Source organism: Prionailurus viverrinus, chromosome A1, assembly GCF_022837055.1.
Source record: "Prionailurus viverrinus isolate Anna chromosome A1, UM_Priviv_1.0, whole genome shotgun sequence".
Taxonomy (NCBI): domain Eukaryota; kingdom Metazoa; phylum Chordata; class Mammalia; order Carnivora; family Felidae; genus Prionailurus; species Prionailurus viverrinus.
The window spans coordinates 173,847,617-173,862,795 of NC_062561.1; the positions used below are offsets into that span (position 1 = coordinate 173,847,617).

At 42.4% G+C, this 15,179-nt stretch overlaps 1 protein-coding gene and 1 non-coding gene across 2 annotated transcripts in view; both read right to left on the bottom strand.

The window, feature by feature from the left end:
• MCC (MCC regulator of WNT signaling pathway) overlaps positions 1-13,384 on the bottom strand; it is a 470,733-nt gene extending 457,349 nt beyond the window's left edge. The window contains exon 1 of the mRNA XM_047878946.1: positions 13,370-13,384. The gene's annotated coding sequence lies outside the window, so the exon portion shown is untranslated. The remainder of the gene's footprint in view (positions 1-13,369) is intronic.
• Positions 3,150-3,256, bottom strand: LOC125146962 (U6 spliceosomal RNA). Its single transcript, XR_007144942.1, has one exon. It is a non-coding gene; the product is annotated as a U6 spliceosomal RNA (small nuclear RNA).
• Positions 13,385-15,179: the final 1,795 nt, after the last annotated feature.

Consider the following 15,179-nt stretch of genomic DNA (forward strand, 5'->3'; position numbering starts at 1 on the left):
ATGGAATATTAATCAGCCATGAGACAGAAGGAAATCCTGCAATCTGTGATAACATGGATGGAACTTGAAGGCATTATACTAAGTGAGATAAGTCAGACCATGAAAGACAAATACTGTATAATATCACCCACATGTGGAATCCGAAAGAGCCAAACTTATAAAAACCAAGAATAAAATAGTGGTTACCATGGGCTGGGGTTGGGGAAGCAGGAGAGATTTTGTTTAAGGGTCCAAATCTTCAACCAGTAGTCAGATAAATCCTGGAAATCCAACACATAGCATATAGCATATAGACAATAAAATTGCATTATATTCACCCAAAATGATAAGAGATTAGACTTTGGTTGTTCCCACCACAAAAACAAAATAACAATTATGTGACATGATAGAGGTACCAACTATAACCACAATGATAATCATATTACAATACATATATGCATCAAATCAACATGTTTTGTACTTCAACCACATAATGTTTTATGTGAAACATAATAAAAGAAGAATATGTGAAACACAATAAAAAAATAAAGCTGATTTCCATCCTTCTCAAGTTTCAGAAGTGTCTTTGTCCCAGAATCACCAGAACTAGGCAAGTGGTATACCCCAAACCTCAATCAACCCAAAGGATGTGGGTAAACTGCCATAAATCTCACCCCAGGGGATGCAGAGGAAGACATCTTTGGAATGGAAGGATGGGAGGAGTCTGGCCACAAGAAGAATAAGTGCAGTCTTGCTCCTGCTAATAGCATGACAGTAATTTAATACCTTTATCTTCCCAGACAAATGTGCAATATGTTCAACTTGAAGAGTCTTCTGGGAAGAAGGTAGCTGTAAAGTGTACAGGCTCACCCATGCTGTCCTACGACTGATCCAGAGTGCCCCTCTGGCACTGCCATGAGGCTCATCTTATTGCCTCCAGTCCTGCTGGTGGTTCTGTCAATGGTTTTGGAAGGCCCAGCCCTAGCCTGGGCAGCCCCAGATCTCTCCAACACCTTGTGGACACATCCTGGATAAGCTGAAGGAATTTGGAAACACCATGGAGGAGAAGGGCCTGGAAGCCACTGAAAGCATCAAACAGAGTGACATTGGTAATGTTGATCAGCTCTTTCATCTGCAGGATGACTGGGGTCAGGGTCCTGTCTCTTTCATGAGGGTGATTTAGCTCTCCAGCCAACCTCAAACACACCAGCTCTCAAATATACAAACATGCAGAGCTCATTGTTAATGAACTGGGGTAGGCAACATTTCAAGTTCCATGGCTGCCCAATAGATCAGGGTCATTTTAGTAGTGGCTATTGATGATGTTTTCTGAAGGAAAATCTTTGTTTTGGATTATAACTCTGGTACATTGATTCCCAGCCACTTCCTTCTCTTCCCACAGAGGGTCCTGAGGAAACCCAGCTGCTGTCAGTGTGGACATGTTTCCAAGTTGTACCACAGCCAGGGTGATGCCTCCCTGATGGGATTTCCTGAGGAAATCGAGCTCCTGTCAGTGTAAATGTGGTGGTAAGTCCACTCTATGCCCTTTGATTAGAATTTATGATATAGTTAATAGAATCCATGTTCCTTTAATGCCCTCCAAGAGTCCTACTTGCTCCTCCCAGCCCCAGTCATGCAGCACACAACTCAGTACCCTGAATGGGGCAACAGAGAAATAAGCCTGTTTTCCAGATTTCTGCATAGCCTGGGAAGCCAGGTGCTCACTTGCATGCCCTCACTTTCCCCCTGCTAGAGAAGTCATGGGCTGAGAAGGTGATTTCTTGGCCCTGAGTCATGCTGCTTGGGGGACAGGTGATGTGGGCAAAGTCAAATTATACCTCTTACCTTCTTTGATGTGCACACACACACACTTTTTGCTGCAACTATGTGCTGGAAGTTCTCTGGAAACCTGGACTTCTATAAAGGCTCTCTTCTCTAAGAGTGATTGTCTAAGACAGTGCTCTCCAAGGTCTCTTGAACCATGGCTGACTGGGGCTAGAGCTGATTCATGGGCCATTTCAGGGTTACAGGTGGGACTGAGGTCTGTTACTTGACACATGAGTGTTTGAGACTCCTCTTGGGTCTCCTGGCATGTGGTGCTGGACCCCACAACTCCCATAAAGGCATTTTCATCTGTGGATGGATGTCAAGTTGTTGGTTAGTCATAGATATCAGTGAGGGATATTGTACTGGACTATGCTGGACTATGTTGCTGATGTCACTGTAAGCCCTCTTCTGTGCCCCATGTTGCTTCCCAGGGATTAAGGTGAGGGCAGAATTGTACATCAACCTCAGAAGAGGGGGGGAAATAATCTGCTTTTTCCTATTAAACTTTAGAGGCCACCTTAGCACCAAGTACCTTGTCCTTTCCCCAAGATTTCCTGCAGGCACAAGGGATGGGGCAAGGAGGAATGCCTAGTTCAAGGCTGGCCCTCAGACTGGTAATCACGTACCCAGTTTAGACTGGTGGAGTCATTTCTTCAGAGCAGACTCTGTGGCTGAAACTGGAGTCACTGAGTGTGACAAATCTAGTAATAGGAAAGAAGGAGAATCTTATCTGCAGGGCAGCTCACCTGTTTGCACTAAAGCCTTCTCTGCCCTGTTCTGGGTGGGGCCAAGGCTCCTCAGGGCCTGGCATGGGGATGGGCTGGGGAAGGTCCAGTCTCTAGATAATTCTGCCTTTTACTGCCCTGGGCTGATCATAGCCTCCCATCTCACCCCAGGTCAGAGTGGAATTTGGGAGTTCCTGCTGGATGGGTAGTGGAAGTTGGTGAGGCTGCCTATGTGGCTGATGACAAGAGAAAGTAGCATAGGCCCTACATTCAGCTAACAGTCCAGCTATGGAAGGGAGTCTGGCTGGAGCAGCAAGATGGTGGGAGAAACCTGTGTCCATCCCTCTCTGCCTTGCTCCTCCCTGTGGTCATTCATTCATTCATTCATTCATTCATGAAATATAAGAGTGTCTACTGGTGACCTAGGCCTGTGCTGGGATCTGGGAATATGGAAGTGAGTAAGGGCATATGAGTGTGAAATCAGAATTATTTATTTATTTATTTGTTTTTCTAATGAAATGTCACAATTTCATTATTCAGTGTTGCACGTTGTGCTTTGACTCACATTGTTTCCTCTAAGTTAATCCACAAAGGGTGGCAGTTTGCTGGAGAGCTGCATAAAATTTGGAAAGCTTCATGAATTTACATGTCATTCTTGCACAGGGGCCATGCTAATCTTCTCTGTATTGTTCCAATTTTAGTATACATGCTGCCGAAGTGAGCACAGAAATCAGAATTTAGATGCATTAAGATAAGTGTAGGATGGGAAGGGGTGATCAGGGAGGGATTTTTTTCATGTTTAATTTTGAGAGAGAGAATGCATGTGCACATGTGTATGAGTGGGGGAAGGGGAAGGGGAGGGGAGATGGGGAGGACAGAGAGAGGGAATCCCAAGCAGGCTTCGTGCTGTCAGTGCAGAGCCCAATGCAGGGCTGAATTTCACTAACTGAACCGTAAGATCATGACCTAAGCCAAGATCAAGAGTCAGACACTTAACTGACTGAGCCACCTAGATGCCCCTAGGGAAGGATTAATATGAGAGTGAACAGTAGAGTCCTCCAGGATTAAAGCAGAGCCTGATGAGGACAGAAAATCAGGGAACCCAGAGTCCAGGCCCTGTGTATGCCCTTTGTTGGGGGGAAGCAAGAGCCACAGTAGGAGTGTGGGAAGATGGTGGAGCCATGTGCTATGGGTCTTAAAGGGAAGAGGCTTTTACCTCTGGGGATCAGGGAGAATGCACATCCCTCTCTAGGCCTGGGAATCCATGGATGTTGGGGGATGGGAAAGCCTAGCTTGAGAAGACACAGGGAAGAAGGGGCATTAGAGGAGTTCCATGTTGTGGTTCAGGCAGGGGTGGAGGGAAATGCATTGAAGAGGCTGAGAATGCAGAGATTTGTTTCCCATGAACCAGGGAATCCAGAGGCACAGTTGAGAGGTTGATGTGGAGAGCAGCTGAAGGAGATTGGATCAGGGTGGGGAAGGGACAGGTGCTGGATTGTATTGGGGTAGGGAAGAAGGTACCATGGAGATCCTGAGGCTGTGGTGAGGATGGAAAGGTCATGTAGTCTCAATAGTTTATTTTAGCTTTAATTTTCCTTGCTTTGGGAGACATATCTAGAAGTGTTGCTACGTCCCATGTCAGAGACATTACTGCCTGTGCTCTCTTCTAGGATTTTAATGGTGTCAGGTCTCACGTTTAGGTCTTTAATACATTTTGAATTTATCTTTGTGTATGGTGTAAGAAAGTGTTCTAGTTTCATTCTTTTGCATGTAGCTGACCAGTTTTCCCAACATCATTTATTGAAGAGACTGTCTTTTTCCCATTGGATATTCTTTCTTGCCTCATCAAAGATTAATTGACCATATAATTGTGGGTTCATTTCTGGGTTTTCTATTATGTTCTTTTGTTCTATTGATCTGTATGTCTATTTTTATGCCAGTACCATACTGTTTTCATTACTACAGCTTTGTAATATAACTTGAGGTCTGGAATTGTGATATCTCCAGCTTTTCTTTTCTTTTCTTTTTTCTTTTCTTTTCTTTTCTTTTCTTTTCTTTTCTTTCTTTCAAAGTTTATTTATTTTTATTTTGAAAGAGAGAGAGAGAGAGAGAGAGAGAGAGAACTAGCAAGGGAGGGGCAGAGAGAAGGAGAGACAGAATCACAAGCAGGTCCTGCACTGTCAGTGCAGAGCCCAATGTGTGGCTTGAACCCGTGAACCACGAGATCATGACCTGAGCCAAGATCAAGAGTTGGACGCCTAGTTGACTGAGCCACCCAGATGCCCTCCAGCTTTGCTTTTCTTTTTCAAATTTGCTTTGGCTATTTGGAGTCTTTTGTGATTCCATTAAATTTTAGGATGTTTTGGTTCTAGTTTTGTGAAAAATGCTGTTGGTATTTTGATAGAGGTTGCATTAAGTGTGTAGTAAAGACATTTTAACAATGTTCTTTCAGTTCATGAACACGCAGTGTCTTTTCATTTCTTTGTGTTGTCTTTAGCTTCTTTCATCAGTGTTTTATAGTTTTTGGAGTAAAGGTCTTTTACCTCTTTAGTTGGATTTATTCTTAGGTATCTTATTTTTGATGCAATTGTAAATGGAATTGTTTTCCTAATCTCTCTCTGCTGCTTCATTATTAGTGTATAGAAATGCAACAGGTTTCTGCACATTGATTTTGTATCCTGTGATTTTACTGAGAATTCATTTATCAGTTCTAGTTTTTTGGTGGAGTCCTTGGGTTTTCTATATATAATATCATGTCATCTACAAACAGTGAAAGTTTTATTTCTTCCTTACCAATTTGGATACCTTTTATTTCTTTTGTTGTCTAATTGCTTTCCCTAGAACTTACTGTACTATGTTGAATAATAGTCGTGAGACCTTGTTCCTGACCTTAGGAGGAAAGCTCTCAGTTTTTTCTCACTGAGTATGATGTTAGCTGTGGGTTTTTCATATATGGCTTTTTTTATGTTGAGGCATGTTTCCTCTAAACCTACACTGTGGAGGGTTTTTTTTTTTTATCATGAATGGTTGTTGTACTTTGTTAAATCCTTTTTCTGCATTTATTGAAATGATCGTATGGTTTTTATCTTTTCTTTTACTGATATGATATGTCATGTTGATTGATTTGCAAATATTGAACCACCCTTGCTTTCTGGGAATAAATCCCACTTGATGTGGTGAATGATTTTTTTAGAGTATTGTTGGATTCTGTTTGCTAGTATTTTGTTGAGGATTTTTGCATCTATGTTCATCAGAGATATTAGCCTGTATGTAGTTCTCTTTCTCTCTCTCTTGTGTGTGTGTGTGTGTGTGTGTGTGGTGTCTTTATCTGGTTTTGGTATCAGGGTGATGTTGGCCTCATAGAGTGAATTTGGAAGTTTTCCTTCTTCTTCTATTTTTGGAATAGTTTGAATAGGGTAGGTATTAATTCTTCTTTAAATATTTGATAGGGGTGCCTGGGTGGTTCAGTTGGTTAAGCGTCTGACTCTTTGTTTTGGCTCAGGTCATGATCTCATGGTTTGTGAGTTTGAGCCCTCCATAGAGTCTGTGCTGACAGCTCTGGAGCCTGCTTGGGATTCTTTCTCTCTCTTTGTCCCTCACCTGCTTTCTCCTCTTTCTCTCTCTCCCTCTCTTTCTCAAAATAAATAAATAAAAACTTTAAAAAAATAAATGTTTGGTAGAATTCACCTGGGAAGCTATCTGGTCCTGGACTGTTGTTTGTGAGTTTTTTGATTACTGATTCAATCTCCTTGCTGATAATCCTCCTGTTCAAATTTTCTATTTCTTCCTGCTTCAGTTTTGGTAGGTTATATGTTTCTAGGAATTTATCCATTTCTTCAAGGTTGTCTAATTTGTTGCCATATAGTTTTTCATAATATTCTCTTACGATTGCTTGTATTTCTGTGGTGTTTGTTGTTATTTTTCCTCTTTCATTTGTGATTTTGTTTATTTGAGTCATTTCTTTCTCTCTTTCTCTCTCTCTCTCTTTACTGAGTCTGGCTATAGGTTTATCAATTTGGTTGATCTTTTCAAAGAAAAAACTCCTGGTTTCATTGATCTATTGTTTTTTAGTTTCTATATCATTTATTTCTGCTCTAATCTTTATTATTTCATTCCTTCTTCTGGTTTGGGGTTTTGTTTGTTATTCTTTTTCTAGATCCTTTAGGTGTAAAGTTAGGTTGTTTATTTGAGATATTTCTTCTTCTTGTGGTAAGCCTGTATTGCTATAAACTTCACTCTTAGAACTGCTTTTGCTGCATCCCAAAGGTTTTGTACCCTTGTGTTTTGTTTTTGTTTGTTTTCATGTACTTTTTGTTCTTTTATTTCTTGGTTGACCCATTCATTGTTTAGAAGCATGTTATTTAACCTCCATGTATTTGTGGTCTTCCCAGATTTTTTTCTTGTGGTTGATTTCTAGTTTCATAGCTTGGTGGATGCATGGTATGACTTCAGTCTTTTTGAATTTGTTGAGGCTTGGTTTGTGGCCTAATATGTGATATATTTTTGAGAAAGTTCCATGTGCACTTGAAAAGAATGTGTATTCTGCTGTTTTAGGATAGAATGTTCTGAATATATCTGTTAAATCCATCTAGTCCAGTGTGTCATTCAAAGCTACTCTTTCCTTGTTGATTTTCTGTTTGGATAGGATGTTAAAGTCCTATACTATTATGGATAAGTTCCTCTATGTTTGTTATTAACTGTTTTATGTATTTGAGTGCTTTCATGTTGGGTGTATATATATTTACAATTGTTATATCTTCTTGTTGGATTACCTTTATTATTATACAGTGTCTTTCTTTATCTCTTCTTACAGACGTTGTTTTATTTTTTTTTCAGACTTTTTTTTTAATATATGAAATTTATTGTCAAATTGGTTTCCATACAACACCCAGTGCTCATCCCAAAAGGTGCCCTCCTCAATACCCATCACTCACCCACTCCTCCCTCCCAACCCCCATCAACCCTCAGTTTGTTCTCAGTTTTTAACAGTCTCTTATGCTTTGGCTCTCTCCCATTCTAACCTCTTTTTTTTTTTTCCTTCCCCTCCCCCATGGGTTCCTGTTAAGTTTCTCAGGATCCACATAAGAGTGAAACCATATGGTATCTGTCTTTCTCTGTATGGCTTATTTCACTTAGCATCACACTCTCCAGTTCCATCCACGTTGCTACAAAAGGCCATATTTCATTTTTTCTCATTGCCACGTAGTATTCCATTGTGTATATAAACCACAATTTCTTTATCCATTCATCAGTTGATGGGCATTTAGGCTCTTGCCATAATTTGGCTATTGTTGAGAGTGCTGCTATGCACATTGGGGTACAAGTGGCCCTATGCATCAGTACTCCTGTATCCCTTGGATAAATTCCTAGCAGTGCTATTGCTGGGTCATAGGGTAGGTCTATTTTTAATTTTCTGAGGAACCTCCACACTGCTTTCCAGAGCGGCTGCACCAATTTGCATTCCCACCAACAGTGCAAGAGGGTTCCCGTTTCTCCACATCCTCTCCAGCATCTATAGTCTCCTGATTTGTTCATTTTGGCCACTCTGACTGGCGTGAGGTGATACCTGAGTGTGGTTTTGATTTGTATTTCCCTGATAAGGAGCGACGCTGAACATCTTTTCATGTGCCTGTTGGCCATCCGGATGTCTTCTTTAGAGAAGTGTCTATTCATGTTTTCTGCCCATTTCTTCACTGGGTTATTTGTTTTTCGGGTGTGGAGTTTGGTGAGCTCTTTATAGATTTTGGATACTAGCCCTTTGTCCGATATGTCATTTGCGAATATCTTTTCCCATTCCGTTGGTTGCCTTTTAGTTTTGTTGGTTGTTTCCTTTGCTGTGCAGAAGCTTTTTATCTTCATAAGGTCCCAGTAATTCACTTTTGCTTTTAATTCCCTTGCCTTTGGGGATGTGTCGAGTAAGAGATTGCTACGGCTGAGGTCAGAGAGGTCTTTTCCTGCTTTCTCCTCTAAGGTTTTGATGGTTTCCTGTCTCACATTCAGGTCCTTTATCCATTTTGAGTTTATTTTTGTGAATGGTGTGAGAAAGTGGTCTAGTTTCAACCTTCTGCATGTTGCTGTCCAGTTCTCCCAGCACCATTTGTTAAAGAGGCTGTCTTTTTTCCATTGGATGTTCTTTCCTGCTTTGTCAAAGATGAGTTGGCCATACGTTTGTGGGTCTAGTTCTGGGGTTTCTATTCTATTCCATTGGTCTATGTGTCTGTTTTTGTGCCAATACCATGCTGTCTTGATGATGACAGCTTTGTAGTAGAGGCTAAAGTCTGGGATTGTGATGCCTCCTGCTTTGGTCTTCTTCTTCAAAATTCCTTTGGCTATTCGGGGCCTTTTGTGGTTCCATATGAATTTTAGGATGGCTTGTTCTAGTTTCGAGAAGAATGCTGGTGCAATTTTGATTGGGATTGCATTGAATGTGTAGATAGCTTTGGGTAGTATTGACATTTTGACAATATTTATTCTTCCAATCCATGAGCAGGGAATGTCTTTCCATTTCTTTAAATCTTCTTCAATTACCTTCATAAGCTTTCTATAGTTTTCAGCATACAGATCCTTTACATCTTTGGTTAGATTTATTCCTAGGTATTTTATGCTTCTTGGTGCAATTGTGAATGGGATCAGTTTCTTTATTTGTCTTTCTGTTGCTTCATTGTTAGTGTATAAGAATGCAACTGATTTCTGTACATTGATTTTGTATCCTGCAACTTTGCTGAATTCCTGTATCAGTTCTAGCAGACTTTTGGTGGAGTCTATCGGATTTTCCATGTATAATATCATGTCATCTGCAAAAAGCGAAAGCTTGACTTCATCTTTGCCAATTTTGATGCCTTTGATTTCCTTTTGTTGTCTGATTGCTGATGCTAGAACTTCCAGCACTATGTTAAACAACAGCGGTGAGAGTGGGCATCCCTGTCGTGTTCCTGATCTCAGGGAGAAAGCTCTCAGTTTTTCCCCGTTGAGGATGATGTTAGCTGTGGGCTTTTCATAAATGGCTTTTATGATCTTTAAGTATGTTCTTTCTATCCCGACTTTCTCAAGGGTTTTTATTAAGAAAGGGTGCTGGATTTTGTCAAAGGCCTTTTCTGCATCGATTGACAGGATCATATGGTTCTTCTCTTTTTTTTTGTTAATGTGATGTATCACGTTGATTGATTTGCGAATGTTGAACCAGCCCTGCATCCCAGGAATGAATCCCACTTGATCATGGTGAATAATTCTTTTTATATGCCGTTGAATTCGATTTGCTAGTATCTTATTGAGAGTTTTTGCATCCATATTCATCAGGGATATTGGCCTGTAGTTCTCTTTTTTTACTGGGTCTCTGTCTGGTTTAGGAATCAAAGTAATACTGGCTTCATAGAATGAGTCTGGAAGTTTTCCTTCCCTTTCTATTTCTTGGAATAGCTTGAGAAGGATAGGTATTATCTCTGCTTTAAACGTCTGGTAGAACTCCCCTGGGAAGCCATCTGGTCCTGGACTCTTATTTGTTGGGAGATTTTTGATAACCGATTCAATTTCTTCGCTGGTTATGGGTCTGTTCAAGCTTTCTATTTCCTCCTGATTGAGTTTTGGAAGAGTGTGGGTGTTCAGGAATTTGTCCATTTCTTCCAGGTTGTCCAATTTGTTGGCATATAATTTTTCATAGTATTCCCTGATAATTGTTTGTATCTCTGAGGGATTGGTTGTAATAATTCCATTTTCATTCATGATTTTATCTATTTGGGTCATCTCCCTTTTCTTTTTGAGAAGCCTGGCTTGGGGCGCCTGGGTGGCGCAGTCGGTTAAGCGTCCGACTTCAGCCAGGTCACGATCTCGCGGTCCGTGAGTTTGAGCCCCGCGTCGGGCTCTGGGCTGATGGCTCAGAGCCTGGAGCCTGTTTCCGATTCTGTGTCTCCCTCTCTCTCGGCCCCTCCCCCGTTCATGCTCTGTCTCTCTCTGTCCCAAAAATAAATAAACGTTGAAAAAAAAAATTAAAAAAAAAGAGAAGCCTGGCTAGAGGTTTGTCAATTTTGTTTATTTTTTCAAAAAACCAACTCTTGGTTTCGTTGATCTGCTCTACAGTTTTTTTAGATTCTATATTGTTTATTTCTGCTCTGATCTTTATTATTTCTCTTCTTCTGCTGGGTTTAGGCTGCCTTTGCTGTTCTGCTTCTAGTTCCTTTAGGTGTGCTGTTAGATTTTGTATTTGGGATTTTTCTTGTTTCTTGAGATAGGCCTGGATTGCAATGTATTTTCCTCTCAGGACTGCCTTTGCTGCGTCCCAAAGCGTTTGGATTGTTGTATTTTCATTTTCGTTTGTTTCCATATATTTTTTAATTTCTTCTCTAATTGCCTGGTTGACCCACTCATTCGTTAATAGGGTGTTCTTTAACCTCCATGCTTTTGGAGGTTTTCCAGACTTTTTTCTGTGGTTGATTTCAAGCTTCATAGCATTGTGGTCTGAAAGTAAGCATGGTATAATTTCAATTCTTGTAAACTTATGAAGGGCTGTTTTGTGACCCAGTATATGATCTATCTTGGAGAATGTTCCATGTGCACTCGAGAAGAAAGTATATTCTGTTGCTTTGGGATGCAGAGTTCTAAATATATCTGTCAAGTCCATCTGATCCAATGTCTCATTCAGCGCCCTTGTTTCTTTATTGACCGTGTGTCTAGATGATCTATCCATTTCTGTAAGTGGGGTGTTAAAGTCCCCTGCAATTACCACATTCTTATCAATAAGGTTGCTTATGTTTATGAGTAATTGTTTTATATATCTGGGGGCTCTGGTATTTGGCGCATAGACATTTATAATTGTTAGCTCTTCCTGATGGATAGACCCTGTAACTATTATATAATGTCCTTCTTCATCTCTTGTTACAGCCTTTAATTTAAAGTCTAGTTTGTCTGATATAAGTATGGCTACTCCAGCTTTCTTTTGGCTTCCAGTAGCATGATAAATAGTTCTCCATCCCCTCACTCTCAATCTGAAGGTGTCCTCAGGTCTAAAATGAGTCTCTTGTAGACAGCAAATAGATGGGTCTTGTTTTTTTATCCATTCTGATACCCTATGTCTTTTGGTTGGCGCATTTAATCCATTTACATTCAGTGTTATTATAGAAAGATACGGGTTTAGAGTCATTGTGATGTCTGTATGTTTTATGCTTGTAGTGATGTCTCTGGGACTTTGTCTCACAGGGTCCCCCTTAGGATCTCTTGTAGGGCTGGTTTAGTGGTGACAAATTCCTTCAGTTTTTGTTTGTTTGGGAAGACCTTTATCTCTCCTTCTATTCTAAATGACAGACTTGCTGGATAAAGGATTCTCGGCTGCATATTTTTTCTGTCTAGCACCCTGAAAATCTCGTGCCAATTCTTTCTGGCCTGCCAAGTTTCAAAAGAGAGATCAGTCACGAGTCTTATAGGTCTCCCTTTATATGTGAGGGCACGTTTACCCCTTGCTGCTTTCAGAATTTTCTCTTTATCCTTGTATTTTGCCAGTTTCACTATGATATGTCGTGCAGAAGATCGATTCAAGTTACGTCTGAAGGGAGTTCTCTGTGCCTCTTGGATTTCAATGCCTTTTTCCTTCCCCAGTTCAGGGAAGTTCTCAGCTATGATTTCTTCAAGTACCCCTTCAGCACCTTTCCCTCTCTCTTCCTCCTCTGGGATACCAATTATGCGTATATTATTTCTTTTTAGTGTATCACTTAGTTCTCTAATTTTCCCCTCATACTCCTGGATTTTTTTATCTCTCTTTTTCTCAGCTTCCTCTTTTTCCATAACTTTATCTTCTAGTTCACCTATTCTCTCCTCTGCCTCTTCAAGCCGAGCCGTGGTGGTTTCCATTTTGTTATGCATTTCGTTTAAAGCGTTTTTCAGCTCCTCGTGACTGCTCCTTAGTCCCTTGATCTCTGTAGCAAGAGATTCTCTGCTGTCCTCTATACTGTTTTCAAGCCCAGCGATTAATTTTATGACTATTATTCTAAATTCACTTTCTGTTATATTATTTAAATCCTTTTTGATCAGCTCATTAGCTGTTATTTCCTGGAGATTCTTCTGAGGGGAGTTCTTCCGCTTGGTCATTTTGGATAGTCCCTGGCGTGGTGAGGACCTGCAGGGCACTTCCCCTGTGCTGTGGTGTATAACTGGAGTTGGTGGGCGGGGCCGCAGTCAGACCTGATGTCTGCTCCCAGCCCACCGCTGGGGCCACAGTCAGACTGGTGTGTGCCTTCTCTTCCCTTCTCCTAGGGGCGGGATTCACTGTGGGGTGGTGTGGCTCGTCTGGGCTACTTGCACCCTGCCAGGCTTGTGATGCTGGGGATCTGGCGTATTAGCTGGGGTGGGTAGGCAAGTTGCACGGGGGCAGGAGGGGCAGGCTTAGATCGCTTCTCCTTAGGTGATCCACTTCAGGAGGGGCCCTGTGGCAGCGGGAGGGAGTCAGATCCGCTGCCGGAGGTTTGGCTCCGCAGAAGCACAGAGTTGGGTGTTTGCGCGGAGCGAGCAAGTTCCCTGGCAGGAACCGGTTCTCTTTGGGATTTTGGCTGGGGGATGGGCGGGGGAGATGGCGCTGGCGAGCGCCTTTGTTCCCCACCAAACTGAGCTCTGTTGTCAGGGGGCTCAGCAGCTCTCCCTCCCTTTGTCCTCCAGCCTTCCCGCTTTCCGAGCAGAGCTGTTAACTTATGACCTCCCAGACGCTAAGTGGCACTTGTTGTGGGAACACAGTCCGTCAGGCCCCTCCGCTTTTGCAAGCCAGACTCGGGGGCTCTGCTTGGCCGGCGAGCCGCCCCTCCGCCCCGGCTCCCTCCCGCTAGTTCGTGGAGCGCGCACCGCCTCGCCGCCCTTCCTACCCTCTTCCGTGGGCCTCTCGTCTGCGTTTGGCTCCGGCGACTCCGTTCTGCTAATCCTCTGGCGGTTTTCTGGGTTATTTAGGCAGGCAGCACACACTTACTTAATCTCACCTGTGCCTCCCTGGCTTGCCAGGCACTGGGAAAGGACAATTTGCCCAAATGGGAGGATGCCTGCCCTCTACTGGCCACCAGTCGCTCAGGCCTCCAGCTACCTCCCCTAATCTAAGCAGAAAAAAGAACAGGAAGCAGGCCCAGGAGGACTTGGCCTGGTGGTTGAGGGCTACAGAGAAAGGAAGGAGGAGGAAAGAAGTGCCCTGTGGAACTGGCAGACAGAGAAAGACTTCCAGGTGGGGGCAGGGACATGATGCACAGCAGAGGAGAGCAGAGATTGTTTCTCTGCCTGCCTGCCTTCCAGTCTTGTGTTTATTCTTAAAACAGACCTAGAGCTGATCAAGGGCATGACTCTAACTTTGACAATGGGACACAGATGAGTAAGACCCCCTTTTAGGAGAGGAACTTCCAGTGGGTGGGAAAGACACTTGCATAAACAGAACTATGCCCAGAGATCAGGGCCATATGGGCCTGGGGGCAAATGATGTGCTGTGGGCATCCAGGGGAAGTGCAGGGATAACCCTTCACAGTAGAGTAGGCTCTGGAAATCTCCTGTACCTACAGCAGAAGCCAAGAGCCATAGATCCAGAGCTTCCAGGGTAGTGATGAGAAATATCCTCATGATATACACTCATGGGAGGGTACTGAGCCCAAACAGTGAGAATTTCAAAGGGACATCAGGGCAAAATTGCAGGGAGGAGGCTGCAACATCGAGACACTCCAATCTCAGCTTAGGCTGTTTTAAACACCTGAGTAAATTTGAAAATCTAATTGGCTTTATTCAACAATTCATGAATAGGACAGCATCCCATCTAGCAGTCAGAAAGGAATTCTAGGGAGCTACACAAAAATGGAAGGCTTTTACAGGCAGAAGTTTTTACAGGCTTTTACAGGCTTAGGCAAGGGACACTGGGGGGTCAACAAGGGAGGGAGCCAGGTTTTAGTTAGGCCAGGGAAGACTGTGAAGACTGCCCTTAGGATAGCAGTAGCCTGTAGGGAGAGGTGGAGAACACCAAGCCCAGTGGAGACAGGCCAGATGACCTGGTGAACTGGCTTTAGAGGATCAGTTGGAAAACACCAAGGCTGAGAGCCCTGGGTGATCATGACTTCAAGGATTATGAGCCTCCAGTATCCTCATAAAGAAGTCTGGACCCTTCCAGGTCATAATGCTCCAGAGAGGCCCAAATCACAGGCAAGTGGACACAGACCCTGCAAGGGCCCAACACAGCACCAGGTGAAAGAGGCCCAGTTACCCTCTAAGGACCCAGTCCTGTTGGAGATCTCCATTTCCCCAGAGAGATCCAACCTGGACAGGTTTGTGATATGATTTGAGAAGATGAGGCAGAGAGAAAACCCCAATGTTGATTTCAAATGGGAGCAACAGTTAGCCAAGTATTTTACACCAATTGTTCCTTTATATAAAGTGGTTTTTCTGCCTTCCTATAAGGCAACTATTTGCTACCACATTATGGAGATGGCTGGATTTTCTCCACATTCAGAAGCAATGTTTGGCATAGTTTGACTTAAAATATGAACTATATAATACACTTGAAATTTAGTTTTAAAGGCATTGGAGCATTTCATATATTTTTACTATAATAAACTGAAGTATGTATGGGAGAGGTATGTACTCCTGTACAGATTTTGAGCTAAATTCAGAAATTTATGTGTATTTATTTTTTTAAGTTTATTTATTTAT